We start from the raw sequence: 22,870 nt of genomic DNA, 5'->3' as shown, positions 1-22,870 counted from the left end.
GGCTAATATCCAGTATATATAAAGAACTTAAGAAGTTAAACAATAACAAATCCAGTAATCCAATTTAAAAATGGGATACAGAGCTAAACAGAGAATTCTCTGTAGAGGAATATAGAATGGCAGAGAAACACTTGAAGAACTGTTCAATGTCATTAGTCATCAGGGAAATGCAAATCAAAATGACCCTGAGATTTCACCTTACACCCTTCGGAATGGCTAAGATAAAAAACTCAAGTAACAATACATGCTGGAGAGGATATGGAGAAAGGGAAACCCTCTTCCATTGTTGTTAGGATTGTAAACTTGTACAACCACTTTGGAAATCAATCTTGTGTTTTCTCAGAAAATTAAGAATAGTGCTTCCTCGAGATCCAACCATACCACTCCTAGGCATATATTCTAAATATGCTCAAGTGCACAAGGACATTTGCTCAACCACGTTTGTAGCAGCTTTATTCGTAATAGCCAGAACCTGGATTAGTTTCGTTCTAAATGTGTTAATTTTTAGAAGATAAATCTATTGAGTTATATTATTTTGTATCTTGTTACTTTGCTGAAAGTGTGTTAGATCTGAGTTGTCTGAGACTTTTAAATATGAAATGTTGTCTACAGATGGTGATAACATGACTTCTTTCATATTTACATCATTTTATTTCTTTTTCTTGCCTTATTTCTCTGGCTAAGATTTCAAACATTGCATTCATCCTGAGTGGTAAGAGTGTACAAACTAGTCTTGTTTCTGATTTTAGAGAAAAATTTTTTAAATTTTTAATTTAATATAATGTTGATTATAGGTTTGATATACATAACTTTTGTTATGCTTCATTATCATCATTCTATTCCTAGTGTCTTTAGAGAGTTTTATCATGAAGACAAATTAAACTTGGTCAAAACCAATTAGATTTTATTTGTGTATATTGAACAATCCTTGCATCCCCAGAACCAAAGCAACTTGGTCATGGTGTATATGATAATTTTAATATATTGTTAAGTTCAGTTTACCAGAATAATATTGATAATTTTTACATCTATATTCATCAAACTTAGTCTATGATTTTCTCTCTTTTTTTTTTTTTTTTTTTTTTTTTTTTTTTTTTTTTTTTTTTTTTTTGGTGGGCCCTTGTCTGGCTTTAGCATTAAGGTATCACCTGCTTTATAGAATGAAGTTGGAAACATTATTTCCTTTTCTATCATATAGACTTTTTAAGAAGTATTTGTATTAGTTCTTCTTTAAAGGTCTGTTAAATCCCAGGAATAGTGACACATGCCTGTATTCTTACCCTTGAGAGACATTGAGGCAGGAATATTGTGAGTTAGAATACAGCCTGGCATGCACAATAGCTTCAGGGCTGCCTAGGCTAATAGTGTGGCCTTCCCTCAAAAATTGTAAGTAAAATAAAATAAAAATATGACAGATAGAATTCACCAGTGAATTTGCATGGTCCTAGACTTTCCTTCATTGGGAGTTGTTGTTTTTCATCTTTTCCCTGTGTGTGTTCATGTACCTATTTCCCCATATATACCCATACATCATGTGTGTGTGTATGATGAACCTTGTGCATGCAGGTGCCCACGGAGGCCAGAAGAGGACATCAAATCTCCTTCAACTAGAGTTACAAGCGGTTGTGAAATGCTCAGTGTGGGTTCTCGACCCAAACCTGGGTCCTTTGCAAGAACAGCAAGTGCTGTTGATGAGTGAGCCACTTCTCTAGGCCAGACTTATGTCTTTTTATCATTGTCTTCCATCATCACCATTATTACTTCAGTCTCATTGGTCATTAGTAGGCAGCCAACATTTTTAATATCCTTGGGAAACTTTAATATGTTGCATGCATGTATAATCTATCTATTTTATTTAGTTTCTCTAACTGATTAGAATATAAATTTTCAAAATGGCCCTTAATGATCCACTGGATTGAAGAGTTATCTGTTGTGATATTCCTTTTTTTCATCTTTTGTTTTATTATCCTGAGTCTTTTTTCCAGTCCTTCTTGTTAGTTTGGCTAAAAGTTTGTCAATCTTGTAAATCTTTTAAAAAAAAAAACCCCTCAACTCTTTGTTTCATTGATCATCAATTGTTAACACAGTTTTTATTTCATTAATCTTAGCTTTATCTCTATTATCTGGAGTTTCTCTCATTCCCCATGCAGTCTTGTTTGTTTGTTTTTTGTTTGACATTGTACTCTTTTTGTATTGAAAACAATTTTAGATCTGACTTTTTAGTGTATTCAGTCATGCTCATAAGCTCTTACAACTCCCTTCCCTGCAGCCTACACATTTTGATAATTTACTTTCTTTTCATTTGATTCTAGCAATTTTTATATTGTTGACTAATGTCTTTTCCACACACACACACATATATATATATATTTAAAATTTTTATTATTATTCGTTTCTGTGTTTTGCCTGCATGCATATATGTGCATGACAACATGTGTTCAGTATCTACCGAGGCCTGAAGAGGGCCTTGGATCCTAACCCTGACTGCATTTAAGATGTTTTCAGTTGGTATGGGGGTGCTAAGAATCAAACCCAGGCCCTCTGGAAGAGCAGCCAGTGCTCTTAACTGCTGAGCCATCTCTCTAGACTGAAAGTCTACTTTTAAATAGTTGTGTGTCTGTATGTTTAATGTAGTTTCACTTGCTGGTGATTTCCTGTTTATGCTATTAGAGGAAGATAAAATGCAAGAAAAGTTTTTTTTTTAATTAAAAAAATTTTATTTCCTAAAATGTTATCTTTTTAAAAGAGAGTTTTATGAGATGCTGAAAATAATGAATACGCCATGGTTACTGTTAAATCTATTTGAAATATGGTGCCATTTAATTTAGAGGTTTCTTTGCTAATCTTTTTGTTTAGATTATTTATCCGTTGATGAGACTTGTATGTACAAATTATCATTATTATTGTGTCTGGACCTATCTGTTTCTTTATGCTCTGTAGTATTTGTTTTACAAAATTTGGCCTACTGATAATCGATCTGTATATTTTTGTAATCATTACATCTTCTTGGTGGATTGCTTTCTTTCTTTATATGTAGCGAAATTTTTGTTTAATTTGTTTACTTATTTATTTCTATGGAAGGTCTTGTGTAGTTCAGAATGGCTTCAAAGATGACCCTCAAGTCTTGACTCTGCCTCCACTTCTCAAGTACTAGAACTGTAGGCATATATGCGCTCTTCCTGGCCTTGATGTTTCTCTGTTCTTCTAAGTTTGGCTTGAAATCAGACCCGAGCATCGCTGCCCTTGCTTGCTTTTTTGGTTTCTGTCTTTTCATGTTTAGTCTGTGTGTGTCTTTGGCACTGAGGTGAGTTGCTTGCATACAGAGTAGTATCTTGCTTTTAGTCAAATCAGTTAAAAAATCTGTGTCTTTTCATTCAAGAATTAAGATTATTTACATTCAGGATCATCATTGAAAGATATGTGTTAATTCCTGAGTTGGTTTCCTGTTTGCTCTGATATCCTATATTCTTTCTCATTCACGCTCAAGATCTGTTTCCTGTAAGAACAGTGTTTGACTTCTTCCTAATTCTCAACTATTTATCTATCCTAGTAAGGTTTATTCTTTACCAACTTTTTGTGGAGGTGCATAACTTTGTTGGTTTTGTTTTGGTTTTTCTGTGTAGTATTCCTTTAAGTATACTCTACAAAGCTGCCTAGGTGATAACAAATTATTTCAGCTTAGTTCCCCTTCAGTTTTAAAGGCTAGCATTGCAGAGCATAGTAGTCTTGGTTAGAAATTACTTTCTTGTAACGTCTGAAATGCATCATTCCACCCTTTTTATTTTTTTAAGCAACTGGGGTTCCTGTTAAAAAAAGCAATGTGACATTCTCGCCTGAAGTTTCAGTGTTATCCTTTTGTCATGCACTCTACGATATCATGTGTGAATGGTAATTTTCTTGTCCTATCTTCCAGCAGTTCAAGTGACTGCACGTATTCCCCTAAATTTAGGCAATTTGAGAGACTTACTGAATAACTAGGTTTTCTAATGTCTTTTAGTTTGTATCTCCAATACCCCCTTTATGCTAAAATTCACAGTTCTGTCTCTCAATTATGTTCTAGAGGCTTTGGAATTCGGGGCCATAGTATTTTTCTTTATTTTTATCTCAGCATAGCAATCCATCAGCCTTGTCTTCAGACTCTCTCTTCCATTTGATTTAGATGCTTGGTGATAACCCTCCCTGAGTTTTAGATTTGATTTAGTGGGCTTTTTTTTTTTTTAATTTATAAAGTTCTCTCCTCCCCCATTTTTAAAGAATCTTTCTTTGACAAAACTATCTCCTAAGTCTTGTGTTGTCTTTCTTGATTTGTAGAGCTGTTTATTTGCATTTTTCTTTTAACTTTTTCCTTTTTGGTTGTAATTCGTTGGAACCCCTTGACTTTTGAGCCTATGCATGTTAGGCAAATTTTATACTACTAAATTACTACCTGATGTCTGAAATCAATAATTAAAAAAAACCCAATTCTTTGAATTTTTGTTCAACATTTCGTCTGTCAGTGTTTTAGATTCAGTCATTGAAGAATTATGGGCAGTTGGAGGAGTTATGCTGTCTTGCTTTTCTCGTGTGTCTCATGTTTCTATGTTGTGATTTGTAGGCTTCAGGGTGAATATTTCCTTGAATTTCGTATGATGGTCTTCTTAATGTCCAGTCTTTTGCTGAGGACTGGGCTAAAAAATAAGACTTACATGACAGAGCTAGAAATAAGACTTGTACCTCTCATTCCATTTGCTGAAACTTAGCCACAGGAGAGACGGGGCAATGTCATAGATGCCCAGAGGGAGATGGATTTGGGCTGGATGAAATCTCAAGCAGTGTTAGTCAAAGCGTTAGTTAGCTTTGTAGAAACTTTGTTGCCGTTTGGATGCACAACACCCCCCACAGCTCATGTGTTGAACAGTTGGTCCCTGAGTGGTGGCGCTGCCTTGGGAGGTTGCAGAACTTTTAGTAGGTGGGGACCTAGCAGGAAGAAATGGGTTGCTGAGAGAAAGGCCCCGAGGTTATAGCCATGTTCTGTTTCCTGTCCTCTCTCTACTTCCTGTCCAGTAGAGATGAGAGAACAGGGAAGTCCAAGCAACACATTGCCACTGTCACCACTGACTCTCAGACCTCCATGTTTTCCTTACAGTAATGAGCTGTGTTTCTTCAATCTTGGAGCCAAATAAACGGTTTTATCCCAACATTGATTCTTGTCTGGTATCTGGTCACAATAATGAAAAAGTCAACTCGATGACAGATTCAATGGAATTTGAACTTCACAATTGTCATTATAGTTGCATCTTCTTACACCTCAGCTTGTTGCTGTTACGTTATGTTATGTTTCTAACTCATCTTGTTATGTTTCTTAATTCTCCTGTCAAATATTATTATGTAGATTGCTCCCCTGGTTTTCATAAGTCACATGTGTACCGTGTGTTTAATATATGTTCTTGGGCAGGTGGGGTGGCTCCTTGGATAAAGACGCTTGCCTCCAAGCCTCCCACCCTGAGTTTGATCCCCAGAACCCATTAGCAGGAGATAACTGAGTCCTGCAAATGGTCCTCTGATCTGTGCATGCATACCACGGAAAAGGGACACCCCACACATACCTACTCAGAGATGCACACACTTACACAAAGCGCACAAACAAACATAAATAAAGCCACAAAGCTGCATAATATTCTACAATTATTTCCCCTAGGAACTACCTGTGTAAGTTGCTTCCTATTTATTAATTATCAACAGAAAACAAACTAAAACTCTGAGCCTTGAATAAGTGGGTTTCTCACAGCACTGTTTAATGTTCTTCAAAAAGTTCTGCTGAAGGACATTCTATATATATATAAAGTCCTGATTCAGCTCAGTTGCTTGTATATACTCCTCTGCCATGATCTGCTTCACTAAACTGCAGTCTCTTCTCACCTCACTTTTGCTATCTGATTCTCTTAGTAGACTGTCCCAAGAGGATTCTTTAGCAGGCCTAGGCTTTGAGAATATCTGGAATTTATCTTTGCATGTGTTTAAACTGTGTCACGTAGCTTAATATTACAAGCCAACTGACCCAACAGATACATATAGACTAACACTAAACTATAATAGCGCATATTCCTTTTCTTTAGATTTATTTATTTAATTTGTGTGTGTGTGTGTGTGTGTGTGTGTGTGTGTGTGTGTATCTTGCCTGCAGGTTTGCATGTGTGTCTGGTGCCCTCAGAAGTGGGCATCCTACCCCCAGTGATCGTATTTACAGATGGTTGTGAGCAGCCATGTAGGTGCTGGGAGCTGGACCCATGTCCTCTGCAAGAGCAACAGGTGGTCTTAAAACCCTGATCATTTCTCCAGCCCAGTAATACACTTCTTTAAGTATGCATATTTGAAAAAAGCCTCAAGAAATTTAACAATAATTAAAATAGTAGTGTTTAAAACCACAATGGATAAAAAAAAAAAAAACAAAAACAAAGAAAAAAAAAAACTAGTCACAGAAAAAAGACTGAGAGAATCCTAAATATGCTGAACTTAAACAATATGTTTTAAAAGAAATAATGAATCAAAACATAATTTATAGCTATACAAAACTTATAGCCTTACAAATTTGTTGTTCTATGTTTAAAAAAATCAGAAAAGTCTCCAATCAATAACCTAACTTTATATCTTAAGGAACTACAAAGGAAGAGCAGCCTACGCTTAAAGCTAGAAGAAAGAACAGTAATTATTGAAAAAGAGATACATGAAACAAGAAGGGAAAAACAGTGGGGTCAATGAAGCCAAGATTTAGTTTTATGAAAAGATCAGTGAATCAGTAGGTAGCAAAAAGATGAAAAGACACAAATTAGTAAAAACAGAAACAAACGTGACAAAATTATTACTTCTCTGATACATAAAAATAATTTTAGGGGGACCCTGTGAGGAGCTGTGGGAGGGCGGGAGGGCCGGGAGGCATGAAAGGGGGTGCAGAAAAAAAAAAAAAAAAAAAAAAAAAAAAGGAAATTTATCGTTCTCACAAAGCTAGTGCTGAGGTAAACATTTGTGTTCTATTAGCCCAGATAACATGTCTGAGTACAGCAAGCAGACGCAGAGATTCAACGTTGGTGAGGACTGTGCAGAATTTGATGGATTGTCTGGGTTCTGTCGGTCGTCTCCTGGTGGCTCTGTGGCAAGTGCTGTGAGACTTAATAAGCAGCAGGCTGACAGTCAGACATCGCTGTCCACTGGGCTGGGGTCCTGCATCCCGCAAAGAAGTCTGAAGCATCTGGCTTCTCTTGCGTCAGTGATATGGTCTTGGCCTTCCTGGAACTGCTGAAGTATCACCAGTGCTGTATGGATTGACACTGATACTCACCATGGCGACGGCGTGGAAGAGGCCGTCTATACCACAGACTCGGTCACGACTGTATCCTTTCATAAATACAGAGAGTGCTTCCCAGGAACTGGGGACCTACGGGATACTGGGGCTGGCAAAGGCCAATCGCTATGCTGTTAACTACCCGCTCCGAGATGGGATCAATGATGAGTCTTCGAAGCCGTTTTTAAGCCAGTCATGTCTAAAGTAACGGAGCTGTTCCGGCCTAGAGCAGCGGTCTCACAGTGTGGCTCAGGTTCACTGTCTGGGGGTGGGTTAGATTGCTTCAGTCTGACCAGCAAAGGGCATGCCAAATGTGTGGGGTTCATCACGAGTTGCAACTTGCCTGTGCTAATGCTGGGAGGGGGTGGCTATTCCATCCGTAAGGTCGCTCGGTGCTGGACTTACGAAATGGACACAGAGGTCCCTAGTGAGCTGCCGTACAATGGCTATGTTCAATTCTTTGGATTTCAAGCTTCTCACCAGCCCTTCCAGGATGACTAGCCAGAACACCAATGAGGACCCGGGTAAGATCAAGCAGCGGCTCTTCGGGAACTTGAGAATGCTGCCTCATGCCTCTGCGGTCCAAATGCAGGCCATCTCAGAGGAGAGCGGTGATGAGGAGGAAGTAGACCCTGACAAGCGCATCTCCGTCTACTCCTCCGACAAGCGAATTGCCTGTGAGGAAGAATTCTCTGATGCAGACGAGGAGGGAGAAGGTGGTCACAAGAACGCTTCTAATTTCAAGAAGGCCATAAGAGTCGAAGCAGGATTAAAAAAGAGAGAAAGTTATAGAAAAGAATAAACGAGTCACAGAAGAGGAAAACACCAGGGAGAAAAAGCCAGAAGCCAGAGGGATCAGAGAAGAGGTCAAGTTGACCCGAGCAAGATCTACAGCTCTGACTCCTCCCCAGATTCCTCCCTTTCCCCCAGTCTCTCAGATTTTATATTTTCTCTTCCTCTGTGTATTTATATAAAATATGTTAAATATAATGTCCACAGGGACTAGATAGAAACCAGAGCCCAGGGCGGTGGTGCTGGGAGAACTCTTACCTTGTCCATCTGACCCAGGTTTTAGCCTTGAACCTTGAAGGGTCTGAGCGGGGAGCGGGGTGGGAAGAAGACAAAATCTTGAATTGCCAAGTGCCTGCTTAGGAGCTGTGTTAAGATGCCCTTGTCAAGCTTTGCGGAATTGGTGGTGACTAGGTCTTCTGGGACCCTTTATTCAGGCATAGGTAATATCAGCCATTTTTAGATTGGTTCTGTTTATACCTTTCCACTGGCCTCAGGCAAGCAGAAAAACTTAACATGGTCCCATCTTCTCCTAATTCTGCAGGAGGAACTTGTTAGCTTAGCTTCCCTTTTGAGTTATTTTCATTTTGTGAGACTCTTTGTAATAAATCAGCACATTTCTATAAAAAATAATTATAAGAAAATACATTAGCAGATTAAACAGCCTTAGTGATACAGACACACATTGCTGGAAACACATGATTTTCTAAAACTGACTCAAAAATAAATAAAAACTGTGGCCAGAGCTGCAACAAAGAGTCTGAATTCACTATAAAGAAAAGCAAGGCCAGGTGGCTTCTCTGATCCATTTCTATAAACATGTAAGGAAAAATTACATTAATTCTTTTGAAAGTGTTTCAAAATATCACAGAAGAGGGAATATGGCCTAATTCATTTTATCACACTGCTAGTTCCTTGATAAAAAAAATTGTACAAGACCCTAAGTTCAACCTCCAGCACTACAAAGAAAAGAACAAAACAAATAACACTCAAAAAACAAGGAAAGAAAACAAATTACTTAAAATGATAAATCATGTTTGTAAGAATTCACAAGTTACACCATTCTCAATGATGAAAGATGAAAATTTTTTTTCTTATGATCAGGAAACAAAGACAGAGATACCCCTTTATCACTTCTGTTTAACACTGTTTTGAAATTTCTGCCCTGAGTTATCAGAGGTGTGGGGAATGAAAGTCACCTGTTTTGAAGAGAGAGAAATACTCTATTGGCAGATGACATAAACTTTCTAGCCCCCCTCCACAATTAAAGCTAATAAATGAATTCAGCAAAGATCCAGAAAACAAGGTAAAAATCAAGTGTATGTGTAATCTATACACTAGAAGCAAACAATCTGGAAGGCAAGTTAAGAAACAAATCTATCTGCTATAACAACAAAAAAAAAATAGAATAAAGTACTTGAGAATGAGTTTAATAAGGATTTCCAAGACTTGTGCACTAAAACTGAAAAAAAAAAAAAAACCACTGTCAAAATAAACCAAAGGACACCTAAATAAGCATTTAGACATGCACCTGAAACTTTATATTGCTGAAGATGGCAGCATTATTCAATAGGACCTTAGGATTCAAGTCATTTCCTAGCAAAATCCAAATATATATATTTTTTTCTAGAGATACAGAAGTTGATCCTAAAGCATACTCGATTGCAAATGATCTTGGATAACAAAAGAACAGAATAGCAGAGTATTGTTAATAGCGTCAGGGGTTGGCTGCCTCCCGTGGTGTGGTCTCAGGTTGGGCCGGGTGTAGGTTGGACATTCCCTCAATCCCCACTTTATTTTTGTTCTGCATGTCTTGCAGGTAGGGTAAGTTTTGGGTCGAAGTTTTTGCGGGTGAGTTGGTGTTCCTCTCCCTCCCCTGGGAGCTGTGTCTAGTTAGAGGGTGGCTTCTTCAGCCCTGATGACTCCTGCTGCTAGGAGTCTCAGCTAGAGTCACCCACGTATCTTTCCGGGAGCCTACTCAGTTCGTCACAGAGAAGTCCCTGCCCCAGGTTTCTCTTCTCTCTGCAAGCCCTCTGTCTTCCTGCCCCACCACTCTCCCAAGGTCTGACACCGACTCGCATTGCTCTTCGTACTCCCTGTCTTACCCTGTTCCTTCTCTCCAACCACTTCTGCTGGGTCTTGAGGTAGAGCTATCTCCAATTTTCGGAGAAAGCACCAAATTGATTTCCAGAATGGTGGTACAAGTTCGAACTCCTACCAACAATGATGGAGTGTTCCCCTTTCTCCATACCCTCACCAGCATATGCTGTCACTTGAGTTTTTGATCTTGGAATCTTTGAGTTGTTTTTATTTGCATTTCCCTGATGACTAAGGATGTTGAGAATTTCTTTAAGTGCTTCTCGGCCATTCGCTATTTCTCTGCTGAGAATTCTCTGTTTAGCTCTGTACCCCAATTTTTAATTGGATTATTTGGTTTGTTGAAGTTTAATTTCTTAAGTCCTTTATATATTTTGGATATTTGCCCTTTGTCAGATGTAGGGTTGCTGAAGATCTTTTTCTAATCTGTAGGTTGCTATTTTGTTCTATTGACAATGTCCTTTGCCTTACAGAAGCTTTTCAGTTTCATGCGGTCCCATTTATTAATTGTTGATCTTGCAGCCTGAGCTGTTGATGTTCTGTTTGGGAAATTGTCACCTGTGCCAAGGTTCTTCCCCACTTTTTCTTCTAAAGTATTTGGTGTTTCTGATTTTTTGTTGAGGTCTTTGATCCACTTGGACTTGAGTTTTGTACAGGGTGACAGATTTTTTTTTTTTAACATGTAGACATCCAGTTAGGCCAGCACCATTTGTTGAATATGCTTTCTTTCTTTCTCTTCCTTTCCATTGTATGGTTTTTGCCTCCTTTGTCAAAGATCAAGTGTCTGTAGGTGTGTGGGTTTATTTCTGGGTCTTTAGTTAGAGTCCATTGAGGAACAAGTCTGTTTCTATGCCAGTACCATGCAGTTTTTATTATTATTGCTCTGTAGTACAAGGATACCTCCTGAAGATCTTTTATGGTACAGGATTGTTTTAGCTATTCTGGGTTTTGTGTTTGTCCATATGAAGTTGAGACTTGATCTTTTAAGGTCTGTAAAGAATTGTGTTGGTATCTTGAAGGGAACTGCATTGAATCTGTAGATTACTTTTTGTAGGATGGCCATTTTTACTATGTTAATTCTACAGATCCATGAGCATGGGAGAACTTTCTATCTTCTGATATTTTCTTCAATTTCCTTTTTCAGAGACTTGAAGTTTTTGTTATACAGGTCTTTCACTTGCTTGGTTAGAGTTACACCAAGATATTTTACATTATTTGTGGCTATTGTCAAGGGTTTTGCTTTCTAATTTCTTTTGTAGCCTGTCTTTTCTATACAGGAGGGCTACTGATTTTTTTTAGTTAATTTTGTACCCAGCCACTTTGCTGAAGGTGTTTATAAGCTGTAGGAGCTCCCTGGTAGAATTTTGGGTGCCAGTTAAGTATACTATCATATCATCTGTGAATAGGGATACTTTGACTTCTTCCTTTTAAATTTGTATCACCTTGATCTCCTTTAGTTTTCTTAGTGCCCTGGTTAGGACTTCAAGTACTATGTTGAAGAGCTATGGAGAGCATGAGCAGCCTTGTCTTGTCCCTGATTTCAGTAGAATTGCTTTACATTTCTCCCCATTTAATTTTATGTTGCTGTATGTTGTCTTTATTATGTTTAGGTGTGTCCTTGTATTCCTGATCTTTCATCATGAAGGGGTGTTGGACTTTGTCAAATGCTTTTTCAGCATCTAATGAGATGATCATGTGTTTTTTTTTTTCCTTTCAGTTTGTTTATATGGTGGATTACATCGATCGATTTCCATATATTTAATGACCCCTGCAAGCCTGGAATGAAGCTTACTTGATCATGGTGGATAATGTATTTTATGTATTCTTGTATTCAGTTTGTATTTTATTGAGTATTTTTGCATCAATGTTCATAAGAGAAATTGGTCTGAAATTTTCTTTCTTTTTGGGTCTTTGTGTGGTTTAGGTGTCAGAGTGACTGGCTTCACAGAACGAGTTTGGTAACGCTCCTTCTGTTTTTATTTTGTGGAATAGTTTGAAGAGTATTGGTATTAACTCTTCTTTGAAAATCTGGTAGAATTCTGTGCTGAAACCATCTGTCCCTGGGCTTTTTTTGGATGGGAGACTATTAATGACTACTTCTATTTTCTTAGGGTTATAGGACTATTTAATCTGTTTACCTAATCTTGCTTTAACTTTAGTAAGTAGAATCTATGAAGAAAATTGTCCATTTCATTTAGATTTTACATTTTTGTGTAATATAGGCTTTTGACATAGACCTAATGATTCTTTGGATTTCCTCATTGTGTATTGTTTGTTCCCCCTTTTTGTTTCTGATTTTGTTGATTTGGATGCTGTCTCTCAGCCTTTTAGTCTGGCTAAGTGTTTGTCTGTTTTATTGATTTCCTCAAAGAACCAGCTCTCAGTTTTGTTGATTCGCTGTATTATTCTGTTTGTTTCTAATTTATTGATTTCAATCCTGAGTTTGATTATTTTCAGCCATCTACTTCTCTTGGGTGTATTTGCTTCCTTTTTTTTCTAGAGTTTTTCAGGTAAACTGTTAAATTGCTAGTATAAACTTTCTCCAATTTTTTATGAAGGCACTTAGTGCTATGAACTTTCTTCTTAGCACGGTTTTCATTGTGTCCCATAAGTTTAGGTATGCTGTGCCTTTATTTTAATTTAATTTTAGAAAGTCTTAATTTCTTTATTTTTTTCCTGACCCAGGGGTCATTGAATAGGGAGTTGTACAGTTTCCCTGAGTGTGTAGATTTTTTGTTATTTCTGTTGTTGACATCCAGTTTTAATCCATGGTGATCTGATAAGATACAATGGGTTAATTCAATTCTCTTGTATCAGTTGAAGCTTGCTTTGTGACCGCCTATATGATCAATTTTGGAGAAGGTTCTGTGAGGTGATGAGAAGAAGGTATTTTGTATGTGTGTGTATGTGTGTGTTTGGGTGAAAAGTTCTGTAGATATCTATCAGGTCAATTTAATTCATGACCTCTGTTAGTTTTTTTTATTTCCCTTTTTAGTTTCTGTTTCAATGATCTACCCATTAGTAAGAGGGGGTTGTTGAAGTCTCCCACTATTAATGTGTGGGGATCGATGTGTGAGGTAAGCTTTAATAATGTTTCTTTTATAAATGTGGGTGTCCTTGTATTTGGGGCATAGATGTTCAGAATTGTGACGTCCTCTTGGTAGATTTTTCCTTTGATGAGAATGAAGCGACCTTCCCCATCTCTTTTAATTAATTATGGTTGAAAGTCTATTTTATTAGCTAATAGGATGGCTACTCCAGCTTGATTCTTGAGTCCATTTGCTTATAAGAACTTTTTCCAGCGCTTCACTCTGAGATCAAGGCTATCTTTCTTACTGAGGTATGCTTCTTGTGTGCAGCAGCATGTTGGATTTTGATTTTGTATCCATTCTGTTAGTCTGTGTCTTTTTATTGGAAAGTTGATTCTATAGATGTTGAGAGACATTAATGACCAATGATTGTTAGTTTCTTTTATTTTAATGTTAGTGGTGGTAGTTGTTTGTGTGCTTGTCTTCTTTTGGTTTTGTTGCAGTGGAATTATTTATATCCTATGTTTTCTTGGATGTAATTAACTTCCTTAGGTTGGAGTTTTCCTTTTGGTATCTTCTGAAGTATCATGTTTATGTATAGATATTGTTTAAAATTCTCTTTGCCATAGAATATTTTGTTTTCTCCATCTATGGCGATTGAAAGTTTTGCTAAGTAGAGTAGTCTGGAATGACACCTGTGTTCTCTTACAGTCTGCATGACATCTGTCCCAGCCCCTTCTGGTGTTCATGGTCTCTGTTGAGAAGTCAGGTGTGATTCTGATCGGTCGGCCTTTATATGTTATTTGACTTTTTCCCTTGCAGCTTTTAATATTTTTTCTCTGTTCCACACATTTAGTATTTTGATTATTATGTGGTAGAAGGAATTTATTTTCCAGTCTAATCTATTTGGTATTCTGTAAGTCTCTTGTATGTTTAAAGGCATTTTTTTCCTTAGGTTGGGGAAATTTGCTTCTGTGATTTTGTTGAAAATATTTTCTGGTCCTTGAAGCCTGCTGTCTTCTTTTTCTTCTATCCCTGTTATTTTAAGGTGTGTGGGGGTTTTTTGTTTGTTTGTTTGTTTTTTGTAGTTTCCTTGATTTCTTGGATGTTTTGTGTTAGGAATTTTTTTGATTTAATAATTCCTTTGACAGAGTTGTTATCCTCTCCTCCATCTCTCATGTTCGGTTTGTGATATTTACATCTGTAGTTCCTGTTCTCTTCCGTAAGTTTTCCCTCTCCAGGTTCCCTCAGTTTGTGATTTATTTATTGCTTCTATTTCCATTTTCAGGTCTTGAACTGTTTTATTCATTTCCTTCACCTGTTTGATTGTATTTTCCTGTATTTCTCTGAGGGATTCCTCTTTAAAGGCCTCGAATGTCTTCGTAAGCATAGATTTAAGGTCATTCTCCTGTGTTTCGGCTGCATTAGGATACCCAGTGCTTGATGGGGGCACTGGTAGAGCCATAGTGCCCTGGTAGCTGTTGATTGTGTTCTTCCACTGGCCTTCAGCCTTCTGGTTGTCACCGGTGTTGGCTGGTTGTTCTTGGAAGCTGCTGAGATTTTCAGGCAGGTGGGAGAAGCCATGCCTGGGCTGTACTGGGGGCTGGGTCTCTTCAAGAAGACTGTAGCTTTTCTCTTCCGGTTGTGTCCCATAGACAGGGGATTAGGCGGAGGCTATTTACCTTGTATGAGCCCAAGTTCTGGCAGGTCTACTCAGGACAACTGGTAGGATGGATTTTCCAGTCCCTGAAATTCAGAGTAGTCTTGTTGGGGTCTGAGTCTGGTTGCCTGGATCGCCTCTTCTTTCTGGGCAACACAAATGGACACTGGCGTTTCAGAGTCAGCAGCACAGCTACTTGCTTACTCTCAGTTCCAACATGGCCACTTGTTTGCTTACAGTTCTTGCTCTCCCAGTAGGTTCTAAGATTCAGTGTGTACTGGGCTCTGAGATCCTGGAACCAGACCTTGTATGCTCCTATTGTCCATATGGTCCACGGGGAGATGGGTAGAGCCATAAGCCAGAGGCTGGGGTCTTTGTCCTTGGTGTCCATAGGCTGCACAGGAGGCAGGAGGAGTCTCGTGTCTGGAGGTCAGAGCTGTGTGTCCCTGGTACTCAGGAGTTGGGTTTGTGTAGGCAGGTGATCTGAGCCTGAGGCCCTATGTTTCTTGGGCCTGGGAGTTGTCTGGGGGGTGGGGAAGGTACTGTCTAGGACTGTGCATCCCTACCTCCTGGGATGCCTCTTCTGATCCAGGAAACAAAGACACAGCCAGGCTATATGGTTGGGCTACAGTCTCTGATCTCCTGCTTTTCATCTTGGAGTCCTAACTGAAGGTTTTTAAAACATTTACAATTCACTCTCCCAACTTAACTTCTTTTCCTTTGCTTTAGGCTGCAATGCAGCTTTGACTCCGATATTTTGTGTTTCTTAAGTTTTATCTGAAGATACTGTTAAATCCTTATTACTCATAGTAGTCTGAGGGGTTTTGTGATGTGTTTAGATGCTTCTCAATTATTAATTTGTTCATATGTGCTCTGTAGTTGGGGATATTTTTATTTTGCAGTTCAATAATGTTCACCAATGTCCCCCACAGTCTCAAGCTTTGATATCATGTTTGGGAGAGGCTTATAAATTTTTGGTCAATGTATCTTAGCTAGGGTTTCATGGCTGTAAAGAAACACCATGACCACAGCAACTCTTATAAAGGAAAATATTTAATTGGGGCTGGCTTACAGTTCACAGGTTTAGTGAATCGTGGTGGCACACAGGCAGACATGGTGCTGGAGAAGTCGCGGAGAGTTCTATATCTCAACTGGCAGACAACAGGAGGAGAGTCAGATACTGAGCCTGTCTGGAGCATCTGAGACCTTAAAGTCCACCCTCTATGACACTCTTCCTCCAAGAAGACCACACCTACTCCAACAAGGTCATACCTCCTAAGAGTGACACCTCCTGGTGATCAAGCATTTACATCCATGAGCCTATAGGGGCCGCTCCTATTCAGACCACCACAATCGGTGAAATAGAGGGAAGAGGTCACAGGGAAACATTCACACCTGAACATGCGTCTGCTGCTGCTTCCTCCTCTTCCAGCTGTCATGTGAACGGCTGTGTTCTGCTGCTCCTTCTTCACCATGATGGATAGACACCAATGAAACCAAAATCCAAATTAAATAGCTCTTCTCTTTAAGTTGCTTCTGTCACATATTTTGGTAACTGCAACGCAAAAGCAGAAATAAACTACCTTTGAAATTTTATATATTCTTCTATTTTTCTCTTCTCCAAACTCCTATCACATTGCATCATTTCTCCTTTATTGTTTTTTGTTTTGTTTTGTTTTGTTTTGTTTTGTTTTGTTTTTGTGTTTAGAGACAGAGTTTCTCTGTGTTCTCTGTGTAGCCTTGCCTGTCCTAAACTCGCTTTGTAGACCAGGTTGGCCTCAAACTCACAGCGATTCGCCAGCCTATACCTCCCTGAGTGCTGGGATTAAAGTCATGCACCAACATGCCTAGCTTTTCTTTGGCACTTTTTATTATTTTTACCATGCCATCTCCTTTTTGTCAGCTTAATCATTAGATAATTTTCTTAACCCATTCTTCTGCTTGAAATTATTCTGTTAAAAGTTCTTATCTTGACTTGCATCTTGGGGGATAGTTAGCCTGTATCCTCTCCCAGGCTAGACACATACTGTGACACTGAATCAGACCCTTTGTCTCCCATATTTTAAATGTCTAAGTGCTTATCCTGTTCCCTACTGACTTATCAATCCCTCCATTCATTTGACAGATGCAATGTTTTCAGTGTCTGGGAGCCTAACAGGCTTGTGCTTTAGTTCCTCCCTTAGCCCTTCTCCTGGCATTACTTTTCCTACTTGTTTATAATAAACTCCCTTCACACCTCTCTTGTTTGTCTCAGAATGTCCATCCGTATTAACAGTATATTTGAAGAGGGTTTGGTTTAAGAAGATCAGATAGGGAAGCAATGGCCATGTTGAGAACCCACAAAAACCCCTCACATAGAGATTTCTTTTTAAAGGAAGGGTGGATATTTTATTTGTAAGAAGAGAAACTGCCTGGTTATCTTTGGAAATGTTAAAGCTTTAGGTATCACCTTCCAGTGGAGTCTGGAACAGGCAATCAGAGCAGAAATCCACAGAATCTGAAACAAAAGTGCAGGCTGGGTAGGCATATAACATCTGCAGATCTACAGCTACTAGTTATCTATTTAACTTAAAACTGAATACGGGATTTGTAGTCATCACTTATAACATCCACATGTGAGTTCTAAATTTAGCGATCTTAGTGGCATATGCCTTAAATTTCTATTGTATAGTAACAGGCTGCATCTTCTTGCCAGTGCTCATTATGTTGGCCCTGTAACAAGGTGGTTCTCAGCTTCCCTAACGCTGCGATCCTTCAAGACAGTTCCTCATGTTGTGGTCACTGCCAAACATAAAATTCTTTTCATTGCTACCTCGTAACTGTAATTTTGCTAGTGGCGTGGACTATAATGTAAACACCTGTGTATTTCCCGATGCTCTTTTGGAGGTCGTGACCCACAGGTTGAGAAATGCTGCTCTAACAATATTTCAGAATCTGAACATCGTTATGTAAAATAAAGTCATTTTATGTAAGATTAGTCATAATCCAATAGAAATGGTGTCCGAGACAGACAGACAGACACACACACACACACACACACACACACACACACAAACACGGTTGGGGCATACAGAGGAAAGACTACATGAAGACACAGGACAGAAAACTTGATGAAGTAATTTTGTCTATACTTCATTTAACCTTCTGCCCCCCCCCCCCAGAGCTGCAAGGAAATGTACTTTCCTACTTTGAAGAACTTGTACTTCCTACTTGAAGAACTTGCACTTCAGTCTGTGGTACTCTCCTCTTCCAAACTAATATCTCAGATACAGAATGAAGCTTGAGTTGATTGTAAGTATGCATCTCACTTTTGCATTTTATGACAATTTTTCTTGTGATTTCTCAGCATTTTGTAAGTCCAGAACTCCCCTGGGTCTGAAACTGGAAGGGCATGGATACTGAATATGTACAGAGGGCAGCCAAAGGGAGACACACAAGTATAGACTTTCTTGCCAGATGATGGAACATCCTGTTTCTCAATGGGTATCTTTTGTGCTTCCTGATTCTGCCCTTTCCCTTTCTTCCTGCCTGGGTATCTCTTTACAGAGTGGGTTGTGGGAAGTGTTACTTTTTAGCTTTTTTTTTTTTTTTTTTCTCAAAAGCAGGCTTTATCAACACAGTCATCTTACTGGTGGTGGCTAAGAAAGTCTTTGTCATGTAATGTAGACGGAATTTCTGTGTAAGGGCATTCAGTCTAAGTAACACTCTCCAAATTAGCCATTGGGCAAGATATGTTGACCAAATTGGTTTGGGATTTAACCTACTGCAATGAGGGGTTTTGCCAGTTGGGATGGCAACTTTCAGCTTGCAAATTGCTCACAGGTAAGCAGGTGTCATCACCTGGCAATGTATCAAACACTATATTATCATCTAATTCATGTTGTGGTCATTGAAAAAGGCTTTATACAGCTGAAATATATGCCCCAAACTTGCCGTGTAAGGATCCAAGGACGCAGAAAACTGGAACAGCTGCTGGTGACATCAGTTAGTCTTTAAATGAAGACAAACCACTTCATTCATAGCCAGAGATGAGACTGAGTGTAAGCCCAGACTAACGTGACCAGTAGGCAGCTCAGTTCTTGGTGGGAACAAGAAAAAATCTGCCTTGAGGCCTCCACAGCTCCTCCCGGGACTTGGAACCCCGAAGGGAATTTTTCTTCTCCCTTATGTGGTTAATATTGACTATCAACTCCATAGGATCTAGATTCACTCTGGAGACAAACCTTTGGGACATCTGTGGGTAACCTTGTAGATTAGATTAACTGGGATAAAAATGCCTCACTAGCTGTGGGCAGCACCATTCCCTAGGCTGAATAAAAAGGAGAAAGTGAGCCGAGCACCACTATTTCTCACTCTCTGCTATCTGACTACAAACAGACGTAGTAGGACCTGCTACCTTGCCTTAGCCACTGTGAAGGCCTATGTGCCAAAATAAAGCCTTCTCACTAAAGTTGCTTCTTGTCACAGCTTCTAGTGGCAGCAGTGAGAAAGGAGAGTGAGACAAGCAGGTTTTGTAAAGAGGCATGGGGAAAGCTAAGGGCACAAGGACCACTGTAGTCCTAAATGCAGAATTTCAAGCTGCACTCACTGGACTCAGGGTTAAGAAATGCAGAGAATGTCTGCTCTGAGACAGTCACCACACAGGGTTTCAGAGTATCCTGGGGTTCTTATGTTGGGTGTAGCTCTGCCATGACCCCTGGTCCCTAAGGTCACTTGCATATACATGAAAGCTCCTGCCCAAGTCTGAACCCCCCCTTTTTTTCAGAGTCTCTTTGGAAGAGTGATGAGATAGCTGTTGGTGCTCTTCAAACATTGCTCTCGTGTGGAAGCAGGTGGGAAACAAAGTGGGATGTATGAACATTAAAACAGAAGCATTTGTAAAGTTGCGTTTTATTTTTAGATTCATGGCTGGGATGTGGTTTTCCAGTGTGTTGGCACCTACGCACACTGTGTCATGACCTAATCAAGGTAGTGGCGGGCCCCATCCCAGGCATTTTCTTACTGTTTCTTTGTGACAAACATTTCCGTCTTCTACAAATTTTGCAATAAACACCACATTATTGTTGACTAGAGGCCAGGGATAAATGAAACCCTATATTTGAACTTGATCTCTAGCATGAGAGAGGGAAGGGGGAAGGGGAAAGAAGAGAGAGAAAAGCATTGTACTAAATAACTTATGACTGATTCATCACATTGTAATAGAACACCATGTCTTATTTCTTCCATCCAACTTTACCTTATGATAAAATATTGCTACCAATATAGACTAAGCCAGCTATCTCCAGTAGCCAAAGACCTGGTAAAAGCAAGCTCACCCTTGCAGGTTCTTGAGTCCCAGGTCTTACTTCTTCTTAAAGGATACACTCATCCATCAAAGTGAAGGCCAAAAGAATCAAAGTCCTTTCTGTGTTCTCACTGAGGATCACCCTCCAAATTTCAAGTCCAAATCTGAGAGATGAATTCTTTTTCCAGATGACTGATTTTTTTTTCCTTCAAACACTTTCCTAGCTGAACCTTGCATACTTTCATGCTCAGAGGATCTCTGACTCCAGACAAGATATATGCTTCTTATACCCTGTGAAGACAGGACCTGGTAAAGGGTGCATATCATTTACACACATGATGGTGACCCATTACAAATCCAGATATTACCTCCAGACACCAACAGATGTGGAGATTCAGAGGAGGGGAAAAAAACCCAAACCTCAGAGAAATCTGGGGCCACCCAACAAACTGTAGTCTCTAGCTTTACAGCTCTGTCTCAGGCATTCTCAGTGTTTGTGAGTTGGTAATCTGAGGACTGAACTGTGAGGCTATGGCTTTAAAGTATCTGAAAAACAATAGCAACTTCACCTTAATGATTTTTGTCCTCCTATGGGCAAGCAGCCAGCCTCGCTTTGAGCACCTTCACCTCTGTGCCCATGTGTCCAGAGTCTGGTTTCTCCTCTGTGCAGGCAAGGAAAGTGTCCTCTCCAGAGAGCAAGTGGATCCTGTTCTTTCTTTCCCCTTTGGGAGTTGGCATGCAAAACTCTCCAAAACAAGGCTGTCTTCCTGCGCACCCTCTTCTCTCCATCTATTTGTTGGTTTTTCTGGGTCTTTTGTGGAGCTGCCAATACCCAACAGGTGCCAAGTGGTTTCACGTTTTCCTCTTCCCTTCACTAACTTCTCCTTTGACAACACACCCATACTTACCATTGTCCAAACACGAGCTACTGAGCTACAATCTCAACTCTGTGATTTAATGCATGTGGTTTTCTTTAAGAACATCCGACTCTGGTCTTGTTTAGGTTTGTCATTATGCACGCATGCGGTAGTTTCATACTGATTTTCCTCTCAGTCCCTTAGCTTTGCTTTACATCCGTCATGCCCTGTTCAAAAGCACTTACGTTATTCATGGTCCAGATACAAATATTTAGATAGACATGGACAGTCTCTTTGAAATGGCTTGGGGACTTTCAGTTGGCTGAGTGAGAGGAAATGTCTTCCTTTAATTAGGAAGCCTCTCTTGTGTTTTCTGTTGTCTTAAATAAGGATGAATAGACTATCCTTGAGGCATCTTGAAAGTTCACATATGATTTAGGATGGATCTTAGTTTCCTCCTCATCTTGGACTTTAATCTTTTACCATTTCCTGCCTCAGCTTTATTTTGTTGGGGTGAGGGACTAGCAGCAGGGGCGTCCTGCTGAGCGAACAGCCAGTGTTAGGGAGAGGCACGTTCCTCCTCCTTCATCAAAACATGTGGCTGGAGGGGAGATGTGGACTGTGAAGTTTTGCCCCCTCCTTTATAGAAACAGAAGCTCTGTGGCTCAGCATTTGAGCTCACTGGCCACACTGAACAAAGGCTCGGTCCTGAGCACCCGGGTGGTGGCTCACAACTGTGTGTAATACCACTTCCGGGAGATCTGATGTTCTCTTCCGGCCGCTGAGGGAGCTGAATGTACGCAGGACACAGACATACATGCAGGCAAAAACTCTCATACAAATAATAGTTTTTAAAAAAGAAATAGGTCTTCATTTCCACAAACAGCTCCATTACTTCAAGTTTTTCTTAATCATACATGTCTTTGAATCTTTGCGACTTTGATTTTACATAAAGCCATCGTCCTTGACTTTCTTCTTATTTTCTAAGGGGAGACCATGAACTTGGTCCCTCTGTGGAGTTTTTGCTGCTGGAGACGCTTGTTTCTCTCTTCCCTATTATGACCATTTTTCCGTGAGTTCTGACAATAATTTCTAAATTAGCTCTGTTTGAACTTGTGTTTCTTGATCTCAGGCATTTAATTGTAAGTGTCACAGATTCCTCGCATTTCCAGCCCAGGTGTCAGGTTAAAAAGACAGATTGACACCCTCATTGTGTGGGTCACTTTTGTCATCCCCTATGCCAAGAGAAAGGTAATTAATCTTACTTTCTCCCCAAGGGGCCAAAACAGCGACTGTGTGGGTGACACTTCAGATATATGGACCAAGTTCCAGAGATGTAGCCATCCTGGTGTCTCCCACAAAGCACAGGGTGGTTAGGCAGCCTCACAGTGGGAAAGCGAGGGAGCTGTTTCACCAAGAAGGAGCTTTGACTTCTCAAAGTCAGGCCTGCTGAGATGTTCAACTCATACAATCTTTGAAAAGGGAGCAGAAACCATAACTTCAAATTGAATTAAGGGAGACTGTACTACAAAGTAAATCAGAACCATGAAATGTTTAAGGAACAGTTTGGATGGGAGAGACAGTTGTTGTTCCTGCTGTTCATCCTTCTACAAACTGCTTCCCGAGGCTCCAAGCTGGTCTAAAGCCAATAAGGGTTCTGGTGTGGAGAGAACAAACGGAAAGTGCCAGTTCTGGAGATGTCTCAACGTGAACATTTTGTAGCATTTCCTGAATAAGCCTTTCCAGGTGGCAGAATGCTCATGTCTCTTCCAGGGGTATTTCATTCAAGGTGTGTGTGTGTGTGTGTGTGTGTGTGTGTGTGTGTGTGTGTGTGTG

General features: G+C 39.6%; 1 pseudogene; it reads left to right on the top strand.

The window, feature by feature from the left end:
• Positions 1 to 22,870, top strand: part of LOC129666455 (histone deacetylase 1-like) — a 60,638-nt pseudogene that overhangs the window by 34,212 nt on the left and 3,556 nt on the right.

Source organism: Psammomys obesus, unplaced genomic scaffold, assembly GCF_907164565.1.
Source record: "Psammomys obesus unplaced genomic scaffold, mPsaObe1.curated_primary_1811, whole genome shotgun sequence".
NCBI lineage: Eukaryota > Metazoa > Chordata > Mammalia > Rodentia > Muridae > Psammomys > Psammomys obesus.
Note: the sequence above shows the minus strand (reverse complement) of the source record. Positions and strands in the feature narration are given on the sequence as shown.